Raw genomic sequence first — 25309 nt, 5'->3', positions numbered from 1 at the left:
ATTGTGGTATTGTCAAATCTTACAGATCTAATGCAAGTATTATTAGATCATTATCAAATTAGATCTTACATAAATCTTATCCCATTATTTCATATAATATAAAACAGAACCAGTTTATTATTATTATCTCTCTCGATATCTTACCCTAAATACACATTGTCTATGAATTAAGGAACCAGAGAGCCCATATAAACAAAACAATTCTTCCAAATTATTAGTTTATAAATATATATATAAATATTCAAAATATCTTGATAAATATACAACAATGTACGAAGATGATGTGAATTGCATGTCTAATCTTTCATACAAAATATACAAATCATTTACATTTGTACAAAATTATGTATGTACATTGTATAGTAGAGGACACAGATCATCACTGAATATTAAACTTGAAATTTAAGCAATGTGAAAAAGATAATTTCACTAACACATCCGGGGGGGGGGGGGGGGGGGGGGGGAATATTTAATGTTGAGGAAAAGTGTGCATAATTTGTTTTTTACTATGGATTCGGTGGGATATTAAGAAACTACATCCAGTCAGAAGACTTTATTTCTAGTTTGAAATCACACTGGAACACCACAATAAGGCAGTTCACTATAGGACAGGTTTCAGTTGAGGAAAAGTGTGCATAACTTGTTTTTTACTATGGATTCGGTGGGATATTTAGAAACTACATCCAGTCAGAAGACTTTATTTCTAGTTTGAAATCACACTGGAACACCACAATAAGGCAGTTCACTATAGGACAGGTTTCAGTACAATCCAAAGCAGCCAAACTTCCTTTAGCTTGTCAGTGGTGTGGGACTGAGTGCTCTAGGTAGACAATACAATCAGGTTTAACCTCCTACATTTCTACACCAACTGGGGTAAATGAAGACAGACATATGGTATACAGTTTACTACAAGTGAATCTTTAGCCCAGTTTCCAAGTCCTGTTTAATTTGCCCTCATAGCACACTGCATAACATTTGGCTGTCTTCATTAGCCCTGTCAGTACAGAAAGGTAGAACATGTAACCCCATTTCAATTTTGTATTTCACCAGTACTACACCAGTGATTTCATATTAATACTCATAGAACCATATTTATAGCTAAAGGTCACTGTGGAGTACCAGTGTATTCATACACAACCTCATTATTCACACTTGTACAAAGATGTGCGTGATTCTTAATCCTGTGTAATAATGGTGGTTTAACTTGTTTCTTTTTAATAATGTAATTCAGGGTCTCAATCAGATTTTTTCGATCAGGAAAGATAACTATTGATGACATGTCGTGTATTTTCAAACATAAATTAAATATCTAAATTTTTTCATACGTTGACTGTGGTTTACATCCACTTATAACAAAAACTACGCCATCCTGAAATTAAACAGAGAAAATGAATCAAGGTCAGATAACATGTATTTGATAAAATCAGACTAAAATATATAGGGCTTACAGCAAAACAAGAAATTCCTGTATATTTGCAAAATATCAAAGTGGGAAGACTTATGCTGTATGTGGTTTCTGGTTGTTCAGAAAAGCCCTCAATAATCTGATACACATTCAATAGTTTGATAGAGATCAAATATACAAGGTGAGAAAATAAACATTATATTTATTGTATTGTGCCTAAAATTGTAACAACATTTGGACACAACTTAGATGATACTTATCACTTTCTTCTGTTATGTCCTTTCTGATACAGTTTTGAAATTAAAGAAGCTAAATTGCTAATATTTGGGACCTAGAAATTGACACAAATGTGTTGCAAAGCATATAATAATGTAATATGAATGTATATAAACTGATTTACATTCAATCGTTTCTGCTTTTACTGTAATTTCTAATCAGTTATGTTCGGCGAAATACACCAGAAGTCTCAATCAAATGGCAATCTCTAGCATTTCATTATTCCTGTCTACACCAATAGTATATATTGCATATGCTCTCCAGATAAGAATATGATGTCACCGTTTGACATGACTTGTGGAATATGTCTAGCCTCATTCTTCAAGTCCTTTGTCACAAATGGCGCTGAAACGCATTTGGTAACATGTTTATTTTGTCTTAAATATTGGATATCAGAAGCCCATCTTTTCTCGGTAAGATTTCAACATCGATGTTGATTTAAATTGACAAATAATTTGTGTTTTCAATGTTGAAGACTTGGGATGATATTGAGTTAATGTAATTTTAAAGTGCACCAACTGTAGTTCAGCCACAGGGATTGGATTTCTAATTCAACCAGAAAGAAATTAAATGGAGGATTTAGATTTACTTCTATGACACTCAAAATGGTCTAATTGTTCACACATGTACTAAACATTCTACACAATCATGTCAATGACTTTGGGATCTCATTTAAAAATTAGTAGTTAGTGAATAAAATTGAAAGTTTAAGTTAACAGTGATTTTCATTTTCTATCATTTAAACCGAAGACAGCCAACAAAAGGGGTTCTAGAGAGAGAAACGTGGTTTAATATAAATATCCACTCAAAACAAACATTCAATTTGGGCACTACCATTTATTCACATTGCAATAAATTGTTTCTTCGTGGATGGAAGCCGGACTGGGAATGAAAACAACAAGATTGTATGATCTAAAATGCATTGAACTACACATCTCGATGTAACTTACCAGTTTATCAAACGAGTTGTTACCCTGTTGTTCCTCCTTAAAATAAGAAAAAGTGAGAACTTACCCTTACTAATAATGGAAGATCTTTCCAGAATGGATAATTTGGTACTAATTCAACACCTTGAGCCTTTCGTACATATTTCAAAAATAAAATTCCTCCAATCCAATAAATAGCCAAGAATACAAAAAACCTAGAATAAAAATAAATACTCAGATGTAAAAAGAGACAATGGGTGTGGCTGTAGATATTCAAATGACTTTAGTTCAGTAACAACAAGTTGGTCAAAACTGCACTTTCAAATAATAATGTTATTTTTCTCAAGTGTACATCCAGAAAATTGATTGCATTATTTGAATTCTAAAAATAAAGATTCATTATGGGAGATTAGATACAGAGCTGGCAGTTCTCACTATAATAGTTAAAAAAATAGATAATGTAAAGAAAATTTACTAAAAATTTCAGTCCAATTGATCCACCCTGAACCAAGTATTTAGGGCCTAGCCTCGATCATCATTACTAAAGTCGGTACGATAAATAACATAGTCTCGATTATCCAGCAACAAACCAGGTTCTAATCCAGTAAATATCACAGGCTAGCGATGAAATCGAGAGTTGATTATGGTCTGGATAAGTTAATTAATGTCTAATTAATAATTTAGATAACATTTCAGGTCTAAAGAAAGACCTGCAAATCAAAGAGTAAACAAAATGTGGTTAAAATCAATCTGAACTGAGATGAAATGGGGTTTAACATCAAGGTAGTGTCCTATGAGTTAAATTTTGAGTCTAAGTCTTCATCAAATTCCAACTGCCAATGGTTCCTCTATGTGCACATAACAAGTAACAGGTGGACCAATGAAAAGAGGATTAAAAATACATTATTCAAGGGCTAAATTTGCCTATTGCAGGTCTTTCTTTAGGCCTTAAATCTTACATAAATTATTTAATGGACATTTAGACATTCATTAACCTTACAAAACCACAATCAACTCTCGATGCCATCTGATGCTTGAGATTTTAACTGAATTAAAACTGTTCGGCCATTTAATGATTTAAAAATGGAGGAGCGAGTCAAGTCTTGAATATAGCACAGCTTGTAAAACTACAAACAATGATAACTTGGCTCAGAATAAAGTACTCTAAATGAAATTTTCCATATATTCATTTTGCATTATCTATTTTTGAACTATTATTGCAAGAACGAACTGGCCTTTATCTAAATCTTACCATAATGTATCTTTAGACACTCCTTCCAGCTCCGGTGACAACGGAAACTGCCCTTAAAAATTCAGAGGAACTTTATCTGCCAACATTGGGGAGAGGGGGGAACCCAAGACCTGGTTATCGAGCCAGCATCTAACCCACTGAGTCACTGCAGCTTCCTGTATTGTACGACCTTATGCTAATTCTAAAGTTCAATTCAACTATTCAAGTGACTTTAACAGTTTAGGGTGGCCTAGTTTCTGACAATTCCAGGCTGTTCAGGGATATACCAATGTGAAATAATCATCTTTCTCTTATTTCTTTAAGGAACTGGGGGTAGTCAATATATATATATACTAATACGTTACTAAGCGCTTAGAGCAGTAGTTTCAGGCAATATGATTAAAACACAGATCCTATTTCATTTCGTTTTTTATAGTTCAAAATTCTGTTTTACTTGTCTTTACTATACTAGAATCTGGAAGAGTTGTTATATAAAATATAACCCGCGTTCTGATTGATGTGTAGGATTCGCCAAAGAAACGGTCTGTTACGGCGAGTTCTTGGGTAAACCACTAGAAATGTCAATTGATTGATTAATCAATGTTTGATGTCATAGTGTCAAGAGCCGCTAGTATGAACCCTGATGCAATCTTTCACCTTTACTGGTCAGATCTTCAAGTAGTGGAGGCCATCAAAAGTTAAGAAAAACGAAACGAACTATAGTTCTGTATTTTAATCAGATTGAGTTTTGGGTTGTATTCTTCAATATTACCACAATAGTTCCGAACAGTCTTACATATTCTACAAACAACTTTTTAAAATATAGGTTGCCAGGCAACGAAACATATACCACAACAGCTAAATCGTCCGGGCAGTCAACATGAGTTGTCGCATATTTTTACTTTTGTTGATAATGAAAAATCTGATAAAGAGTAACAACTCATAAAGTAAATATCAGAAAATCATTAGAATTTGTTTGGTCCATGCTAACGTTTAGTATACAAAACATTTAATACCTTGGATTTAGCTGTTCAAGTTACCAAAAATCAATGAAAATAAATATACTTGTCCGTCTGAAGACCTTAAACTCTGTGTATTAATCTAAAGTCAATTGAAACGATTATATATAGGCATAAACACAGTGTATAAATATAAAATCAATCAGATGTTAACTATGGTCTTCAAAGCATCCACAAGATTTTTCAAAGTGATCAAGGGCCATAACTCTGGCAGTAACTATCGGAAATCGTTGAAAATCAATAGGTTTCTTCGTGAGATGACCTTAAACACTGAGTATAAATTTAAGGTCAATCAGATATTAACGTTAGCCTCTGGAGCGTCCACAAGATTTTTCAAAGTGATCAAGGGCCATAACTCTGGCAGTAAATATCGTTGAAAATCAATAGGCTTCTTCGTCACATGACCTTAAATACTGTGTATAAATCTAAGGTCAATCGGATGTTAACTTTAGCCTCTAGAGCGTCCACAAGATTTTTCAAAGTGATCAACTCTGGCAGTAATTATTGGAAATCGGTGAAAATCAAAAGGCTTCTTCGTCTCATGACCTTAAACACTGTGCTGTGTATAAATTTAAAGTCAATCAGATATTAACTTTAGCCTCTAGAGCGTCCACAAGATTTTTCAAAGTGATCAAGGGCCATAACTCTGAAAATCAATAGGCTTCTTCGACTCATGACCTTAAACACTGTGTATAAATTTAAAGTCAATCGAATATTAACTTTAGCCGGACAGGGGCGACAACAATATACGACCACATTTCAATGTGGGCATTTAAAAATAAAGTTTTTAATAGTTGATTTATAGGGTTCAGAGGAAACTAACAAGGTTGGGCATGTGTTGCTACTCCTTGTCACATACAAGCTTGGAATAGAACCCTGACCACTTTACCCAATGACAGACCTTATGGGCTAAAGCAGCCACCAAACCCTCTCAAAGAACAAAGTAGAGAGTAAACTTACAATATTACTAATATGGAACCAGTGCTTAGACCTGACGAACTAGATGGACATCTTTCCTCACAGACAATGTCTGTTTCAAGTGTAAAAGGCTGGAATAAGACAAGAACATATTAAAGATTTCTGAAAAATATTGAGCGCCATGGAAAACACATCACTTTTTTTCCCCAAATATTTTATTACTAGGTGGTTTTGTATGTATAATATTATGCAATACTATGAACTATTGTTTCACACAATGCTCCCAAACGCAAAAAATATCCGCCCGTGTGCACAAAAAAAAATCTGCACGAGATGCACATGAAAAACCCAATATTCACGTGCAGCATTGTGTGTGAGCCCTTTCAAAGCATGTTTTCAACTTAGTGTGCAGTACATGAACTGTGAAACGTCAATCTGTCGCAATTTGTTGTTCGACGTATGAAGGAATCGAGCTAGAGATGCCGAGACTTACTGAAAATCAACAGAATGAAGCCATGGGAATGTCCAGGGCTGGCATGTCTACACGTGCTATTGCCAGACACTTCAATTGTCATCAGTCCACTATTGTAAGGTTGGTGGAACATGTTCGAGATACTGGATCAACACGTGACCGTCTACGTCCTGGTCCACAACACGTTACAATCCAGGCTCAAGACCGCTACATACGGGTCACTCATCTGCGTGACAGATTCCGCCCAGCGACTCGAACAGGTGCAGCAGTCGTCGGAAGACAAGGACCAGTAAGTGCCAACACCGTAAGACTCTGTGCACGACGACTTTATGTTGGAGCTATCCTCAGGGATCATCACCGTCAGCGGCTCAAGGACACCAGACATGGAGAAGAAAAGACTGGCAAAGTGTGCTCTTCAGTGATGAAATTCGCTTTCATCTTTATCACGCTGATGACCGTGTGGAGACGTCTTGGGGAACGTCTTGCAGACTGCTGCGTCTTCGAAACGAATCAATGGGGTGGGGGAAGTGTAATGGTGTGGGGAGGCTTCACATTTCATCACCGGACCACCCTACACATTTGCAGGGGTCGCGTTAATGCTGTAGCCTACCGTGATGATGGCCCGTGGAGGACATACGCGCTACTGACATCTGTGTCGTACTTTTGGTTTTGACCCCTCTGACTTTGTACCCTTGATTACAGATTAAATATCCATAAGTGTACAAATGTGTTGTTATTGATGTGTTCCCATTTGAATATTATTCACAATGAAAAGCAAAATAAATAAGATATATTTACAGGATCATTTTGTTATACGAAAAACTAAGTGATGCGTTTTCCATGGCGCTCAGTATACAAACACAATATATGCAATGCATACTAAGAATTATGTTAAATATAAAGGCAATGCAATGTTAAATCCTGTCTCATTATTATGCATTGAAGCAAAAGTATTAATTTTTCATTAATTAATTAATTAATTTCATATCATTGTAGTCCTTTTGTCATGTAAACTACTTTTTTTTTATTTAACCCGTTAAGTGCGTAGATCGTTATATAACGTCCTGGACAACTGCCACTCACTGTGTGTAGGGCGTAATATAACACCTTGGAGTTATTTTCCCCAACCTATTCTTAGAACATAGTACATAGTTCTTTGTCACTTCATCAAATTAATTACACAATAGGGGTTAGTTAACGTTTTAAAAACGTCACGCTTAACAGGTTAACTGACTTATAAGAAGGATGCATCAGCAGTAAACAAACTCTTTTTATTTCTTTGTCAAGAAACAATCGTTCTGTTTTGTTATTAAAACGTCTTTTTCTTAACGCAGAAATGAAAAGAGATCAAAAATGAAAAGAGTTTAGAATACTGCTAAGCTATCCTTGTAATATTATCACAAGAACATAGTTTTTGTGATGAATGGAAACCAATAATATGAAAAAATTTCTAAGAGAATATGATTTGTTTCCATCCAGGAAAATGACATATATGTTCTTTATTCGCCAATAACAAATAATGAAACAAGATTTAACTTAGCCTTGCCAAATATAATGTGTCAAATGAAATGAAATGTAACCCACTTTTCTGCACTGACTGGGCTAGAGAAGACAGGCTTAAGTAAACAGCGTGATATGAGGGAAATTTTGTCCAAACATCAGCGCTACAGTCTACTCTTATTTTGAACTCAACTGTCAAGGCTTCTTATTCATGCACGTTAATGTGTTGTGTACACGGTACCTCATTTTCTGTACCATCCAAAAGACTAGACATTGCCCTTGTCTTGCCCTTTGCCCTGCACCACTGACAAGAGGAAACCGCGCTAGTAAATCCTAAGGGACATTCTCAGCCAGCACCTCCTGGTTAGCGAGTCAGCGTCTTATAACTAATTTGACCGGGAGACGTGTTCGTCGACATCAATATTTAAACGTTTTTAAAATCGGAAAAAAAACCCTGTGACCTCTAGAGAATCCGCAAGCTAACAATGCAATTTTTCGAAGAATTAGGAGCCATAATCCAGTAAGTTACTTCGGATATACGCGATTATCAAAAGGAACCAAGATTTTAGTGTGTAATTGTGATATATTCACATGTTTTTTTTAAATCGGATAAAAATTGTGACCTCTACATGGACGGCAAGCTAAAAACGTGATGTTTTGTATATTCATGGGCCATAATTCAGGATGTTACGATCCGATACGCGCGAATATCGGAAGAAACCATGATCTTTAGGTTATAAACATGTATTTCAACTCTCATCAAAATCGGATCAAAATTGTGACCTCTAGAGGGTCCACAAGCTTGATATATCAGATGCTATACACTATTTGCTTACAAGAGGCGGCCATTTTGTCTGGCAGTTTTGGCCCGATTTTCACAAAATTCGAACTCGATAAACATTACGGTGTAACAGTGATATATTCAAATGTTTTTTTTAAATCGGATAATAATCGTGACCTCTAGAGGGACCGCAAGCTAAAAACTTGATTTTTCATACAATCAGGGGCCATAATTCAGGAAGTTACTATCCGATATGCCTGAATATCGACAGGAACCAAAATCTTTGGGTTATAAACATGCATTTCAAGTTTCATCAGAATTAGATCAAAATTGTGACCTCTAGAGGGTCCACAACTTTGATACACCAGATATTTACACTAATTTTTACGAAATTCAAACTCAACCATCCTTAGGGTGTAACGGTGATATACTAGAACGTTTTTTTTTAAATTGGATACAAATTATGACCTCTATAGGTTCCATAAGATAAAAATGTGATTTTTCGTACAATTAGGGGTCATAATTCAAGAAGTTACGGTGCAATATGCGTGAATATCGAAAGGATCCAAGCTCTTTGGGTTATAAACTTACATTTCAAGATACAACAAAAGCTAAAAACGCGATTTTTCGTACAATCAGGGGTCATAATCCAATACATGCCAATATTAAAAGGAACCGAGATCTTAGGGAGATAAACCTATATTTCAAGTTTTGTTGAAATCGGATAAAAATTGTGACCTGTAGAGTGTCCACAAACGATTGTGGACGGACAGGGGCGACAACAATATACGTCCACATGAAAATGTGGGCGTATAAAAATCAAAAACGTCCATTTTCACTTTGCGAGTGAAAAGGGGCCGTCAGATAAGCCGCCCATATGAACTGTTTATGTTCATGTGTAGGCAATTGGCCTGTTATTAACATACACTGGTTACCTCTAATAAAAACAGCAGTGCATTTCCACAGTTTTGTATTGTTTCTGAATATCCTCTACTTTTTTTTGAAGAGTATATGTACATTGTATACAAATTAGATGAGGTTTCCAACAGGGGACATGATTTACTTACATATACAATAAGACCAGGAACATGTTTTTCTGCTTGAGCCGTGAGTTTTGCATCACTGCACTTTTTACACCTCACATTCACAACTGCTTGTCTATAATAAATATTATTGTAGCAAATCTTGAACAGAAGTAATATATAATACAAAGATTTCACAGCTGTAGATTCAATATAATTCATTTATTACTTTGACTGTGTAAGAATATCGTCTTAAAAACATCAAAAGAATGAAATGAAATGGGGTTTAACTTCCTTTTGTTCTGCTCTCACTGGGCTAATAAAGACAGCATATGCCCAGGAAATTTTGCCCGGACTGCGGCGCTACAGCTTAATCTTATATCCAATTCCAACTGCCAAGAGATTCTTTCACTCGGCAAACCTCAGCAGATTCCAGTACCCTACATCTAACTTCGGCTGTATGACGAAGTCCTTCATTGGAACTACTTTCAAGTTCCCGGATTTACCGACGGCGTCGCCCATGACGACGCCTTTGAAGAATGTTTTATCATACACATATTTCAAAGTCTGAAGCTGTTTTTCTTTCAAGTATATCTGATTTTCTCAAACAAGGACAACTTTGCACTGAAAAATTCTAAACACGCTTCGAACGACACAATTCTGATAACTTATTTTTAAAAGCGGCAAGTTTTCCTAATAAGTAATCTGGTGCCGCATTGCAATTGTATAGGCGTAGGTACATATCGCTTACCGTCATACAGCCGAGGCTAGATGTAGAGTAATGGAATCTGCCGAGGTTTGCCGAGTGGAGATTCTTTATGTGCACGCCTTGTTTTTTTGTACCATCGAAACGACTAGACAGCTGTCCTTGTCAGACACTCTGTCCTGACTTGTGATCTGTAACCAAGGATTAATTGCCACTAATTGATTCTTTGACCAGAAGTGGAATTTGATTAAATTTATGCTAATCAATGTTGAATATAATTTGCAATTCAAAACTTTCGAGTCACGAATTGCGATCCTACTAAAAAATTTCCAGTTATTAAACATATATTATGCAAGAGCTAAATCTGCCTATCGCAGGTCTTTCTTTAGGCCTGAAATGTTATCTAAATTACTAATTAGACATTAATGAACTTATCCAGACCACAACCAACTCTCGATATCATTGCTAGCCTGTGATATTTACTGGATTAGGATCCGATCTGCCGCTCAATGCTTATTCATGATTAAATTAAGAAATGGATAATCGAGAGATTATGTTTTTTATCGTACCGACTTTAGTAATGATGATTGAGGCTAGGCCCAAAATTCAATTGCTAAATTCTTGGTTCAGAGTGGATCAATTTGACTGAAATTATAGCACATAACCTTTTACATTGTCTAGTTTTTAATTATTATAGTGAGAACTGCCAGCTCTTTATCTAATCTCCCATAATGCATCTTTAAACTTACCTTGATGTTCCTTGATCAAGCACTGCACCATATGTTATTTTTAGTGTATCTAGATCAGGATCACCAGAATAGATAGGAGGTACTGTAGCCAGTTTGTAAAAGTTAGAACCAGCACTCTGACATACCTAAAAACATGGATGAAATGAATGAATGAAATATCGTTTTATGGCACCTCAAACTTGACCGTATATTGCACTAAATATGCGATGCATAATAATATGGGACTAACTAGTCACAATGTACATTTATATACATATATCTGATATATCACATCATTTACATTTGTATGTATATATTAAAAACAAAGAAGAGATTGTACAGTAAACTTCGCATAAGTCAGATCTACATGTAAGTGGACTGACCAATTTTATCCGAGTTAAGCGAAGATCTGAGTTAGCCAAAGACCAAAATTCAATCTTAGCTAGATTAGAAATAAACTGCAAGAGCCGGATAATAATTGATTCAAAGGCACATTTCAAGCTTTTGTTTGTATGTGCGAGTAGATAACTTCCGTTTTGGTGCAAGTAGATAACTTCCATTTTGTCGCCATCTTTGAAAAATGTCCCACATTTTCCCAGAAAGTGTCTCGTACAGTAGACAGTGAGTTTCGAATTTTCTGTGAAAATTCTATTATTGCGCCGCGTCAAATAGGCTGATTTGTATCAAAATGATAGAGGGAAGTATTTTTAGGCTCTGTGCATGGAATACCTAACTGTGTTTTAGACCATCGGGACAAAACTGACAGTAAAATTCTGAACATACTGCCGATCCGACTTAGACGAAGGAAAAACGCCGGAATTAGATCAAATGGACCAAACATTTTGATCCGAGTTGAGCAAAGATCCGACTTAGGAAATCCGACTTACGCGCAGAAATTTAATAAGAAAAACGTGCAGGATCAAAGGGTCCAAATGATTTTTTCCGAGTTGAGCGAAGATGCAACTTATACGAATCCGACTTATTCGAGGTTTACTGTATACAGGGATGCGGGTCAGTTCATCTCACAACCGTTTCACTCGGGCTGTTTCATCCCAACCTAATATTTTATCGGGCTGTTTCATCCCCCTTGTTATTATATACTATTCAAAAAAAGTAGGGGATATTTGATTTTTAAGTGTTATTAAAGTCACCTAATGAAACTGACGAAGAAACAAATGACAAAATGAAATGAAGTTCACATTCATCGATTTATTCCAAATGATCGTTAGACTAAGTAAGGCACAGACTGACCATTATAAGGGTAAAATGATACCCGGGGTCAAACAGCAAAGTTACCACAGCATCACAACCAAGTCAGTAACGGGTAAATCCTCCTCTGTTTGCCAAACAAGCATTGATCCGACGTGGCATACTCCTAATGAGACGTCTAAGGTCATTTTGGTCCAGATTGTCCCATTCCTGTTGCAACGCAGCAGCAAGTTCTTGGACATTGGCAGGACATTGTTGACGTTGACGTAACCTCTGTCCAAGCATGTCCCAGACATGCTCGATGGGGGAGAGGTCGGGACTCAGTGCTGGCCAAGGTAATGTGGTGATGTTCTGTTGTTGGAGGTAACCTGTAACGATCCTGGCCCTGTGACATCTTGCGTTGTCATCCTGGAAGATGAAACGGCGGCCATGACGTCATGCGAACGGCACAACATGGACTGCCAAGATGTTGTCCCGGTAGTACTGGCCTGTAACACGCCCTGCAACAACATGTAAAGCCGTTCTTCCAGCACAGTGATGCCTCCCCACACCATAACAGAACCACCCCCAAATCGATCATGTCTCATGACGTTAACGTCTTGGAAGCGCTCGTTTCGACGACGCCACACCCTCCTACGTCTGTCCAAAAAATCAACAGTGAACCTTGACTCATCTGAAAACATCACATTGCTCCAGCGTCGATTATCCCAGTGTTGACGATCCCTACACCAACGACGTCTTGCCTGAATGTGATGATCTCTCAAACAAGGGATCACGCGAGGACGTCGGGCGCGAAGGTGACCCCTATGCAGTCGATTCCGAATCGTCTGGCCACTCACTCTCACACCAGTGTCTGTTTGAAGACGAGCGCTGATCTGATTTGCTGTGATGACACGATTTCTCAAGGCCAAGGTACGGATAAATCGATCCTGGGCTTGAGTTGTCGCCCTTGGTCGACCTGAGCGTGGTCTGTCCTGTACAGATTGTGTATCACGGTATCTGGACCATAGCCTGCTTATGACAGACTGAGAAACATTCATCGTCCGCGCCACAAACGCTTGTGTTGTGCCGATCTGTAGCATGCCAAGGGCACTTAACCTTTCATTTTGGGTAAGCCGACGCATATCAAAATTTGTTTTCTGGTCACTAAAACAATTAAACTGATGTTTCCACCCTGGAATTCAATGCCACAATGACTGTAACATTCAAAGTCAGAGTCGTGCAAATCTTGGGTTGGACCCCCATGATGATCCCAAGCATCACCTGCATTCCATGCGGTAGCTATTGGTTCGTTTGGGCGTCACATGTAACTGGAAATGTTTCTTCTGTTAGGTTCTATAGTGACTTTTTTCGTAGTCATTTGCATATTTTAGTATTATGCCCCCAAAATCAAATATCCCCTACTTTTTTTGAATAGTATAATAGCAGCCAATTAACTGAGTTGTACTTATCGTTAAATAAACTGTTAAACACTTACTTTTTGTTAAATAAACAATAATGTATGGAATGAATAAGTTTTACTACTCGTCGATTTTTGTTGATTACCGATCGCGACCGATTAGGTCAGTTCACTGATGTTTTTGTAGTAAAGTATATCCGTATTGTTAGTTAATTGCCGTTATGATTGTTAGTTTATGATGTCTAACATCATTTAAACTATAATGAAATACAACATAATTTATTGGTAGAAAAGTCACTGATTGTTATACACCCGTAAATGAAATACCACATAATTTATTGGAAGAAAAGTCACTGATTGTTATTAATGTATGAATAAAATATTAAAAATAAGTAATACCTGTTTTTTAATTTGTGGGATGAAGCGACCCGATAAAAGTGGGATGAAACGACCCATGTAAATTTGGGATGAAACAGCCTGGATGAAACAGCCGGGGGTGAAATGGTCGTGGGATGAAATGACCTGCTCCCTGTATACATGTATATAAATTAAACATTCTATAAAAATGTCTCCATTAAAAAGTTCAGCACTTTACAAAATAACTCAACAGAAACTATATGTCATTGTAGTTTGTACATATTGTACATGTATGGCAGTAAATTTGTTACTAAGGTACCGGTACCTGAAATATTCTATATTTATATAGTAGTAGTGTTTAACAAATGCAAAGTATGGAAATACACCAACACAGCAGCTGTTTATCGAAAAAAAAAAAATTGCCATAGGGAGCAGCTTATCTACAAGGAAACTTGGTTACTCATTACCTTTGATAAAGCGTGTGATATGGAGAAAAATAACCTATTATGTTCAGAAGCTTGAAGTGGGAGGGTAACTCTGGATCAGAAGGTTACAAAGCCCTAAATATCAACCAGGTTCATCCTCCCATCTCATAACCCCAATGCTAGGGTGACCCATGCACTCTACAGAAATACAGTCCACCGCTGATGGTTCGAGACTACCACTGAAGCGTGCACATTCGCCGTGTCGAGACCAATTTTCTGACAGTATGATACTATAAATATAGGGTGGCCCATGCACCTACAGAAATACAGTCAACCGCTGATAGTTCGAGACTACCACTGAAGCATGCACATTCGCCGTGTCGAGGCCAACTTTCTGACAGTATGATACTATAAATAGCCATGGCACGTGCAATTCTCTACAAATCTATCAACTATTACAGCCGTAAAAAATTTATTGTTGACGATTTTGAATAGCAGTAAAATTAAGCTTCTTGGTTATTACAGCAGATTTAGAAATTACGTTCGTTTCATTTTTTAAATCGCTTTATCATTAACTGTACCGTTAAGAGCGGCATCTTTTGGTTTAGTACAAATACTATCTCTGAAACACTCGGGTTAGACAGGAACATGATACTAGCAGTAGTTTCATTTTACTTTTACAAGCTTCTTAAAACAATTGTTGAGCTAGCTAACGTGCTCATTTCTTAATTCAATTTCTTGTTCTAGCTTTCTGTTATGTTTCGTAAAAAAGTAGTCTTGATTATCCCGACCTGTCAATCAGCCTTAGATTGGTCGATAGACTGGTTAAGCGACTCTAATTTCAAAACAAGGGCACGTAACCTATCTTTTACTCAAAAGTGTCTGGATGTTATGGACAACACATGGAACCAGTTTTCAGTCTATTATTTATAGATGATTAATGGTCATAGCTTATTAAGTACAACATGAACGTTTATTTAGTGACTATAATTGTGTGAAACTGATTTGAGGCTTGGCATATATATAAATATTGTGGCGAAATTGTCGAGATATATGGAGATATTTATTTATGGTGGGTCACCCTAATAAATAGCCATGGCACGTGCAATTCTCTACAAATCTATCAACTATTACTGCCGTAAAAAATTTATTGTTGACGATTTTGAATAGCGGTAAAATTAAGCTTTTTGGTTATTACAGCAGATTTAGAAATTACGTTCGTTTTATTTTTTAAATCGCTTTATCATTTACTGTACCGTTAAGAGCGGCATCTTTTGGTTTAGTACAAATAATATCTCTGAATCACTCGGTTTAGACAGGAAGATGATACTAGCAGTAGTTTCATTTTACTTTTACAAGCTTCTTAAAACAATTGTTGAGCTAGCTAACGTGCTTATTTCTAAATTCAATTTCTTGTTCTAGCTTTCTGTTATGTTTCGTAAAAAAGTAGTCTTGATTATCCCGACCTGTCGATCAGATGTAAAATGGTCGATAGACTTGTTAAGCAAGACTAATTTCAAAACAAGGGCACGTAACCTATCTTTTACTCAAAAGTGTCTGGATGTTATGGACGACACTTGGAACCAGTTTTCAGTCTATTATTTATAGATGATTAATGGTCATAGCTTATTAAGTACAACATGATCGTTTATTTAGTGACTTTAATTGTGCGAAACTGATTTGAGGCTTGGCATATATATAAATATTGTGGCGTAATTGTCGAGATATTTGGAGATATTTATTCATGGTGGGTCACCCTACCAATGCTTCATTCCAAATTTGAAACAGTTATGTTAACCAGCGGCTGCCAGGCAGGATACGCCGACATTTTGCAAGAAACGGGTAGAGAACAAGCTAAAAACAAAAATGATTTTTTGTATGATTGTAAAGATGTTTTAAGTTTCATCAAGATCGGATAAAAATTGTGACCTCTAGAGTGTCCATAACCTTTGTATTACACACTTATACTCAATTTGAGTACAAAGAGTGGCCATTTTGTCAGGCAGTTTCATTTCGATTTTCCTGAAATTCCAATTCAATCTTCATTATGGTGGAATGGTGATATATCTAAACGGTTTTTAAAATCGGAAAAAAACTTGTGATCTCTAAAGAATCCACAAGCTAAAAATGTGATTTTTCGACCAATCATGGGCCATAATCTAGGAAGTTACGTTCGGATATGTGCGATTATCAAAAGGAACAAATATCTTTATGATAAAAACATATGTTTTAGGTTTCATACATATCGGATAAAAACTGTGGCCTCTACAGGGTCCACAACCTTGATATACCATATTTCACGAAATTCGAACTCAACCATCATTAGTGTATAACTGTGATATTTTCACAGGTTTTTTTTTAAATCGGATAAAAATTGTGACCTCTATAGGGACCACAAGCTCAAAACGTGATTTTTCGTACAATCAAAGGCCATAATTCAGGAAGTTATGATCCAATATGCGCGAAAATTGAAAGAAATCAAGAAATTTTGGTTATAAATATGCATTTCAAGTTTCACCAAAATCAAATCAAAATTGTGATCTCTAGAGGGTCCACAACCTTGATATACCAGATGTTTACACTATTTGAGTACAAGGGGCGGTCACTTTGTCGGACTTTTTTTTAAATCAGATAAAACTTGTAACCTCTAGAGGGACCACAAGCTAAAAGCTTGATTTTCCGTACAATCAGGGGCCATAATTCAGGAAAATATGATCCAATATGCGCAAATATCGAAAGGAACCAAGATCTTTGGGATATAAACATGCATTTCGGATGAAAATTGTGACCTCTAGAGGGGCCGCAACCTTGATATACCATATTTTACACTTTTTGCGTACAAGGAGCGGCCATTGTGTCTGGCAGTTTTGGTCCGATTTTCACTAAATTGAAACTCAACCATCAGTAGGCTGTAAAGGTGATATACTCAAACGTTTTTTTAAATCAGGTAAAAATTGTGACCTCTAGAGGGGACCATAAGCTAAAAATGTGATTTTTTTCGTACAATCAGGGGCCATAATTCAGGAAGTTACGATGCAATATGCGTGAATATTGAAAGGAAACAAGATATTTGGGTTATAAACATGCATTTCAAGTTTCATCAAAATCAGATCAAAATTGTGACCTCTAGAGTGTCCACAAGCTAAAATCGTGATTTTTCGTGCAATAAGGGGTCATAATCCATAAATTTATGGTCCGATACATACATGCCAATATAGAAAGGAACCTAGATCTTTGGGAGAGAGACCTATATTTCAAGTTTCATCAAAATCAGATAAAAATTGTGACAAAGGGGGGATAACTCCAGAAATAAAGCTCGGATAATGCAAAATACCAATAGGGTTTATCAACTGATGACAACAAAGTTTAACTACAAATTCTGAAAATTAATCGAGTCCACAAGATGTTCATCAAAGCAGGGAAACTCCAGAATCAGACCAACAATTGTGGAGGGTCAACAAATTTTTGTACATACATGTGATTTACATTTTGCGTAAATTTGCATATGAAGTTGCAGCCTGAAGGACACTCAAATTAAACTCATCCAAGATCTTTTGAACCTGAACATATATATGTTAAGTTTCGTATGAATCATCAGGATCCACTTAATATAAATACTAATAGTTCTATGCTGTGTTTTGATAATTTATCAGCCAGAATAAAGCTATTTCACAGAGCTGCCCACCATCTTCATGTCATGGAATTTGAGCAAGTATTTGTGACATAATTTGAAATTAAACTAACTCCTTTAAACATTCAGTCACCATAGAAACCAAGTTTCGAATTGTAATACTGATCACTGGTGATGGTGGAAACAAACAGAAACAGTGACTATAAGGATCTACATTTATAGGCAATCAGTATTCAAGCTTTTAAGTCATTTTTTTTTATTTTTATGAATAACCCAACAATGTACAATAATAAAAGTTTACAGTAAAATCTATTACCGTAGCGTCTTTACATGTGCCTTTTGTGAAAATTAAACATGGATTGTAGAAATAGTGATTTAAATGAACATCTGGAATATCACTAAACCTAAAATAAAAAAGAAAGTACACTTTAATTAGTTTTCATAAAATGTCACATACATGTTCAAGTAGCAAATGTAGAAACATTAAATTTTAAACTAACAAGAATACATTTACATGTAATGGGGTAGGTGATGTGTGGTAAAGAATTTGTAGAACCCTGATGAAATTCAACATTCATGGATCACAATTTATAGAGTTATGAAATCCTGTTTCAAATAAATACAGGACACTGTGCTATACAGAATTGTTCAAATTTCAACTCTTTTCAATTGTAAATCACAGAGTTCTCGTTCCGTGTACATTCCAGTTAATTATGAAATCTTGTGAGTTCTTCAGAAAACTTTGCGAGATGATTCGATTGCTAACACTTTAAATGCAATAAAGAAATGATTTATAATGGTAGTTATTGAAACATGATAATGTTATTTATAGGGGCATTAAATATAGTCTGGGCATTCAAATTCATTCAATCTTGTGAACATGAAACAAGGCAGACAATGCTTTACAAAATGTTTTAAAATTCAGGGAGATTGCTAATAATTGTAGCATGAATTTCACATGCCTTTTGCAGAGTTTTTCTGATTTTACTTTTAAAACTCAGTAGAGAGTTCAAAATAGAATTATTAAAATTTACTCTGTCGAAATTGTTGATGATTTACATGTGAGTTTTAGGACAGGCAACAGAGCTGACGCCTGATGGTATGTAGGGTCCTGACAAGCCCTTGTCTATATTTTAAACTAACCCATCTACTGTAAGTGAAATGAAACTTGAAATAAGTTTAATATTCCTCTATCTGGCAAAATTAATTAGGCTAATTATACAAACAATAAATTCATTACATTATAAATCAAAAAAATGAATTTATATGATTCATGTATTACATGTACCATCATGAATTGTTCAACAGATGTGGCTTATTTTCAGGGTTCATTGAATTTGAATAATTATTTCTTTGGAAAAGTTCAATTATGGCTAATTAATTCAATTCTTGATTGGCATTATTGCATCAATCAATAAAAACTATCCAACAGTGACTGAGGTTGATGTCCCGTGCTTCAATCCAAACATCAATATATGACACGCATCTTAATTAAAATTATTTGCACATTCATCTTTTTGTAATGTATCGAGCAATCAAAGTGCTTATCTGTACTTATTCGTAGCTGAAAATGCCCATGATCGAACCAAGTCAAGGTTTTGATGTAGCAAATTATACATCAAATTTCAACAATCTCCCTCAATTAGAAACAAAGAAATGTTATTCCAACGCACTGCTTACATGTATCTCTTCTTTGCCTATTACAAATTTTAAGCGTGCCAGGTACGGCACGCTTTGTTTTTTTGTAGTGTAAATGGGTCAAACATAAGCGTGTACATAAATAAAAGAATCTTTGACAGTTGGAATTTGGTGTAAGAAGAGTACTCTAAGAAACTCCTAAGGACGATCCACTACTGTGGCTGGAGCATTACAGAAGATGTCTATAGTGGAACCTTTTCTACGCTGTTACGCCCTATGGTGATATGCCCAGTCAGTGTAGAACAGTAATTCTCAACCATGCCCCATTCCATTTCTTTTTTTTTTTATATGGAGGCGGGCCAAAATTAAAATTCACTATCTTGGTACTAACGATATGTAGTTAATTTAGTAACGTACATGTATATTTTATCGGCTTCGCTCTATACTACATTACTGCCGCATGCTCTATACAACCAATATGGAAATAAGGCTTTTCCCCAATCTCGGTTCTAAGGCTATTTTGGAATCCTTACTGTCTATTTTTCATCGTGATTCTTCTTTGATCGCCAAAAGGAACCATTTCTTGCCACATCTGACATAAATTTATAAAGATAGGTTGCCAGGCAACGAAACATACGCCCACATGAGCTAAATCGTCCAGGCAGTCAACAAGTGTAGTCGCATATTTTTACTTTTTGCGGTAATGAAACATTTATAATACACTAAAATCGGATTAAGAGTAACAACTCATGAAGTAATTATCAGAAATCCATTAGAATTTGTTTGGTTTTCATAAAGTTCTGCCCCATGCTAACGTTTAGTATACGAAACTTTTAATACCATGGATTTAGCTATTCAAGTCATAAAAATTCATTGAAAATCAATATACTTGTTCGTTTCAAGATCTTAAACTCTGTGTATCAATCTGAAGTCAATCGAAAATCAATACGATTCTTCATCTCATGACCTCAAACACTGTGTATAAATTTAAAGTCAATCGGATATTAACTTTAGCCTCTAGAGCATTCACAAGATTTTTTGAAGTGATCAAGGGTCATAACTCTGGCAGTAATTATCGAAAATCGTTGAAAATGAAAAGACTTCTTCGTCTCATGACCTTAAACACCGTGTATAAATTTAAAGTCAATCGGATATTAACGAACGGACGGGGGCGACGACAATATACAACCAGATTTCAATGTGGGTGTATAAAAATCCAACACTATTTTTATGTAGAACTGTGGGATACAAAAACAAAGATAGGTTACCAGGCAACGAAACATACGCCAACAGCAGCTAAATCGTTCGAGCATTTGACAAGGGTTGTCCCATATTTATTCCTTTGTAGGTAATTGGGGGCCTTTACAAGACAGTTCCATACAGATCAGATTGTAATTTTTGTCGTTTGAGGGTTCACAAGGTTCTACAAACTGAAACAAGGGCCTCAACTCTGGAAGTAGTCTACAGAAATTGTTGAAATTTGACAGGCTTTTTCGTTTTACTAATTTAAATAATGTATATAAATTTCATACAGATAGGATGATCACTTACTGTGTATAAATATCAAGTCAATCGGATATTAACTTTAGCCTCTAGAACGTCCACAAGATTTTTCAAAGTGATCAAGGGCCATAACTCTAGTAGTAATTATCTGAAATCATTGAAAATCACTGGGCTGCTTCATCTCACGACCTTAAACACTGTGTATAAATCTGAAGTCAATCGAATTTTAACTTTAGCCACTAGAGCGTCCACAAGATATTTCAAAGTGATCAAGGGCCATAACTCTAGCAGTAATTATCGAAACAACTTTTTCCAGCATGACACCGCCCGTGCCCACACCGCCAGAGTTACTCAGGACTTTCTACAGCAGAACGGTGTCAACGTTATGCAGTGGCCAGCCCTTAGTCCGGACTTAAACCCGGGATGAAATTCAAAGACTTAATTTCACTTAATAACATCATACCGAGACCAAACACAGCCGATGGATTGCGCCAGGCTTTTTTGAGAGTGTGGTTCCAGGTGCCAGTGGCGTTCGGCAATCATCTGCTCCATGCCATGTACAGACGCTGCGCTGCTGTTATTGACACTTGCGGTGGACACACTGCAAATACTGATGTATAGACTGCACAGACTCTAAACCTTCTCGTATTGTCTTGGAATTGTGATGAATTCATCACTAATGTATCAACATACTGTTCACAAAAAATTGCTTTGATCCATTTAGTAAGTCGTTTTCTAGAATGATGTGATTAAAGTGTCTATCTGATTTTGAAATCATACTGATATTTTTTTTGCCGTTTAGTATATTCTATGTTATTCTCATGTACAGCACGAATTTTCGTTTACAGTAAAATTCCATTCCTAAATTTGGAATATTGGCTGAGCGTGAGTTTGATAATGGCGACCAATTCAAATGAAAGTTGTTTTTGTATCGAACAATCTACATGAAAATAGTGTTGGATTTTTATAAATTTGAGTTGGATGTGGCAAGAAATATATGATTCCTTTAGGCGATCAAAGAGAATCACGATGAAAAATAGAAGGTAATTATAAGAATTCAAAATAGCCTTAGAACCGAGATGGGGGAAAAGCCTTATTTTCATATTAGTTGTATAGAGCACGCGGCAGTAACATACATGTAGTACTAGTAGAGAGCGGAGCCGAGACAATGTATGTTACTAATTTTCTAAAGTAACTGTAACGATATGTAGCCTAGTTTATTTTAATTTATAGCAATTCTCGAACTCCCTTTTCTCCCCTCAGACTCAAGCTGAACTGAAGAGAGATTGAAGTAATATTTTCGACCTGCTTTATCTTTATTATTATTATTAAATATTCTGGGTTTATATTCGGGAATTATTGCATCAGATCAACACAACCTATACATTATTTTGACCTATATATCAAAGAGGTTTCACTCCTTCAAAATACGTCGAAATTGCGATTTGTAATTTTTGTCGTGCATACCACATTATAGTTCACGTGATAAGTCATAGTGGGTCAATGTTGTTATCACATGACACTATGACCAGCCTATAATGCAACCGTAAAATGCTTCCTAGAGCTAGCTGTATTAATATTACCTAGGTTCCCCAATTTTTAAACCAATGTCTCTAAAATTGACTTTTCTTTTCGCTGTTTGGCAAACACAAGGATCTTGTTGGATTTTGCATTCATCTGACGAAATAAACTTTAGTAAAACATGCATCAACAGAAATCTGAACACATTTGATCCGTTCTTCGACATCTTTTCCGATCTACAGCTAACCCGGAAGTTTATAATTATTCGACCTCACTAGCCTCTGTTGATCCAGCCCGACAAAGCAACTTGAATATACCGGAATCGACGTAAACCGTCCGGATCCGTATCAGTACGTACTTACCGAAATAACTCTGATTGTATCCTCTTACAAACCAGTGGCTGCCAGGCAGGATACGCCCATATTTTGCAAGAGATGGATAGAGAACAAGCTAAAAACAAACGTGATTTTTTGTACAATCAGGGGCAATAATCCAGAAAGTTATGGCCTGAAATGTGCAAATATCAAAAGGGACGGAGATCTTTGGGATATAAAGATATGATTTAAGTTTCATCAGAATCAAACAAAAATTGGGACCTCAGGGTCGACAACCTTCGTATTGCATACTTTTACACTATTTGCGTATTATAAGCGGCCATTTTGTTGGGCAGTTTCATTTCGAATTTCCCGAAATTCGAATTCAGACTTCATTATGATGGAATGGTGAAATATTTAAACGGTTTTTAAAATTGGAAAAAAAAATTGTGACCTCTAGAGAATCCGCAAGCTAAAAAAGTCATTTTTAGAACCGCCGGGGGCCATAATCCAGGAAGTTCAGTTCGGGTATCCGTGATTATCAAAAGGATCCAAGATCTTAGTGTGTAATGGTGGCATATCAGATAAAAATTATGACCTTACAGGGACCACAAGCAAAAATCGTGATTTTTTGTTCAATCAAGGGCCATAATTCAGGAAGTTACGATCCGATATGCGCGAATATCGAAAAGAACCAATTCTTTGGGTTATATAAACTTACATTTCAAGTTTCATCAAAATCAGAAGAAAATTGTGACCTCTCGAGGGTTCACAACATTGATCTACCATATTTTTACGCTAATTGTGTACGAGGGTCGGCCAATTTGTCCGGCAGACTGCCGTCGGCAGTTTTGGTCCGATTTTCACGAAATTCGAACTGAACCTTCATTACAGTGCAACGGTGATATAAACAAACGTGTTTTTAAATCGGGTAATAATTGTGACCTCCAGAGGGACAACAAGCTAATAAAGGCGATTTTTCATACATTCAGGGGCCATAATTTTGGTCCGATTTCCACGAAATTCGAACTCAACCTTCCTTACGGGGTAACGGTGATATAATCAAACGGTTTTTTTTTAAATCGGATAATAATTGTTACCTCCAGAGGGACCACAAGCCAAAATAGGCCGATTTTCACGAAATTCGAACTCAGCCGTCCTTAGGGTGTAGCGGTGATATAATAATACCTTTTTTTAAAAATAGGATAAAAATTATGACCTCTTTAGGGCCCACAAATTAAAAACGCGATTTTCGGTACAATCAGGGGCCATAATTCAGGAAGTTACGGTCCGATTTGCGCGAATATCGAAATAGCGGATAAGAATTGTGGCCTGTAGAGTGTCCACAAACAAATTGTGAACGGACGTCCGGACGGACAGGGGCGACGACAATATACGTCCACATGAATATGTGGGCGTATAAAATGTAGGGGATATCGAAATGCATATACCTCTGCAGGTTATTATGATGTGATAAATAGTCATGGACACTTGACATCTTTGAGAGTCTGTTCACAGATGAAGAACTTATCGCCCCAACAGAACCACTGAGCTGCACTTGCGACACGCAATAGCGCCATACACGTGGGAGAGGTTCATTGTCAAATTTGACACTTCAAGAAGGGGTTAATGAAAACTGCCGCGTGCTCATGGTTTATCCTATCCATGATTGCTTTCCTATCGGTTCTTGCATAAGATTTACTGTTTAGCGTATCTTTGCTTTAGTGTGTTACGTTTAATTTGCAATGAGACGTCTTCAACATGATGAACGTCTACGTGCTATTGGCATGCTTCAAATGGGTTCTACACAGCGAGGAGTAGCTAACATGCATGTGACAGTCTGTGATCAGCAGACTGTGGAACCGGTACCAACAAATACAGAATGCTGATGATAGACCTCGTTCAGGTCGTCCTAGAGCCACTACACAAGCCCAGGATTGATACATTCGTACACAGGTCCTGCAAAATCGAGGACAAACGGCCAATCAGCTTTCTGTAAATTTGTACCAAGTTACAGGAATTCGAGTTTACACCCCAAACGATTAGAAATCGGCTACATGCAGCCCATTTGCATGTGCGACGACCGCGTGTTGTACCTCCATTAACTCGCCAGCACATGGTAAACAGGCGTCAATGGTGTAGGCAGCGTAGAAATTGGGGTAATCGTCGATGGGCGCATGTAATGTTCTCAGATGAGTCCAGATTTACTCTGGATTTCACCGATAGGCGTGCTCGCGTATGGAGGCGTGTAAATGAGCGTCATGTGGGGAGGAATCACCATGACTAGCAGAACGTACTTGCATATTGTTCAAGGAAGGGTCACTGGTG

The 25309-nt window shown here is 36.5% G+C and overlaps 1 long non-coding RNA gene across 1 annotated transcript; it reads right to left on the bottom strand.

Annotated features, from left to right (window-relative positions):
- Window positions 1–445: 445 nt before the first annotated feature.
- LOC126832668 (uncharacterized) lies at window positions 446–22915 on the bottom strand. Its single transcript, XR_007684796.2, has 7 exons — window positions 22730–22915; window positions 18322–18409; window positions 11006–11130; window positions 9596–9686; window positions 5818–5906; window positions 2696–2822; window positions 446–1369 (listed from the first exon to the last, which is right to left on the bottom strand). It is a non-coding gene; the product is annotated as an uncharacterized LOC126832668 (long non-coding RNA).
- Window positions 22916–25309: the final 2394 nt, after the last annotated feature.

Source organism: Patella vulgata, chromosome 9 (assembly GCF_932274485.2).
Source record: "Patella vulgata chromosome 9, xgPatVulg1.2, whole genome shotgun sequence".
NCBI lineage: Eukaryota > Metazoa > Mollusca > Gastropoda > Patellidae > Patella > Patella vulgata.
The sequence above is the reverse complement of the archived record's forward strand: the minus strand, read 5'-3'. Positions and strand labels throughout refer to the sequence as shown.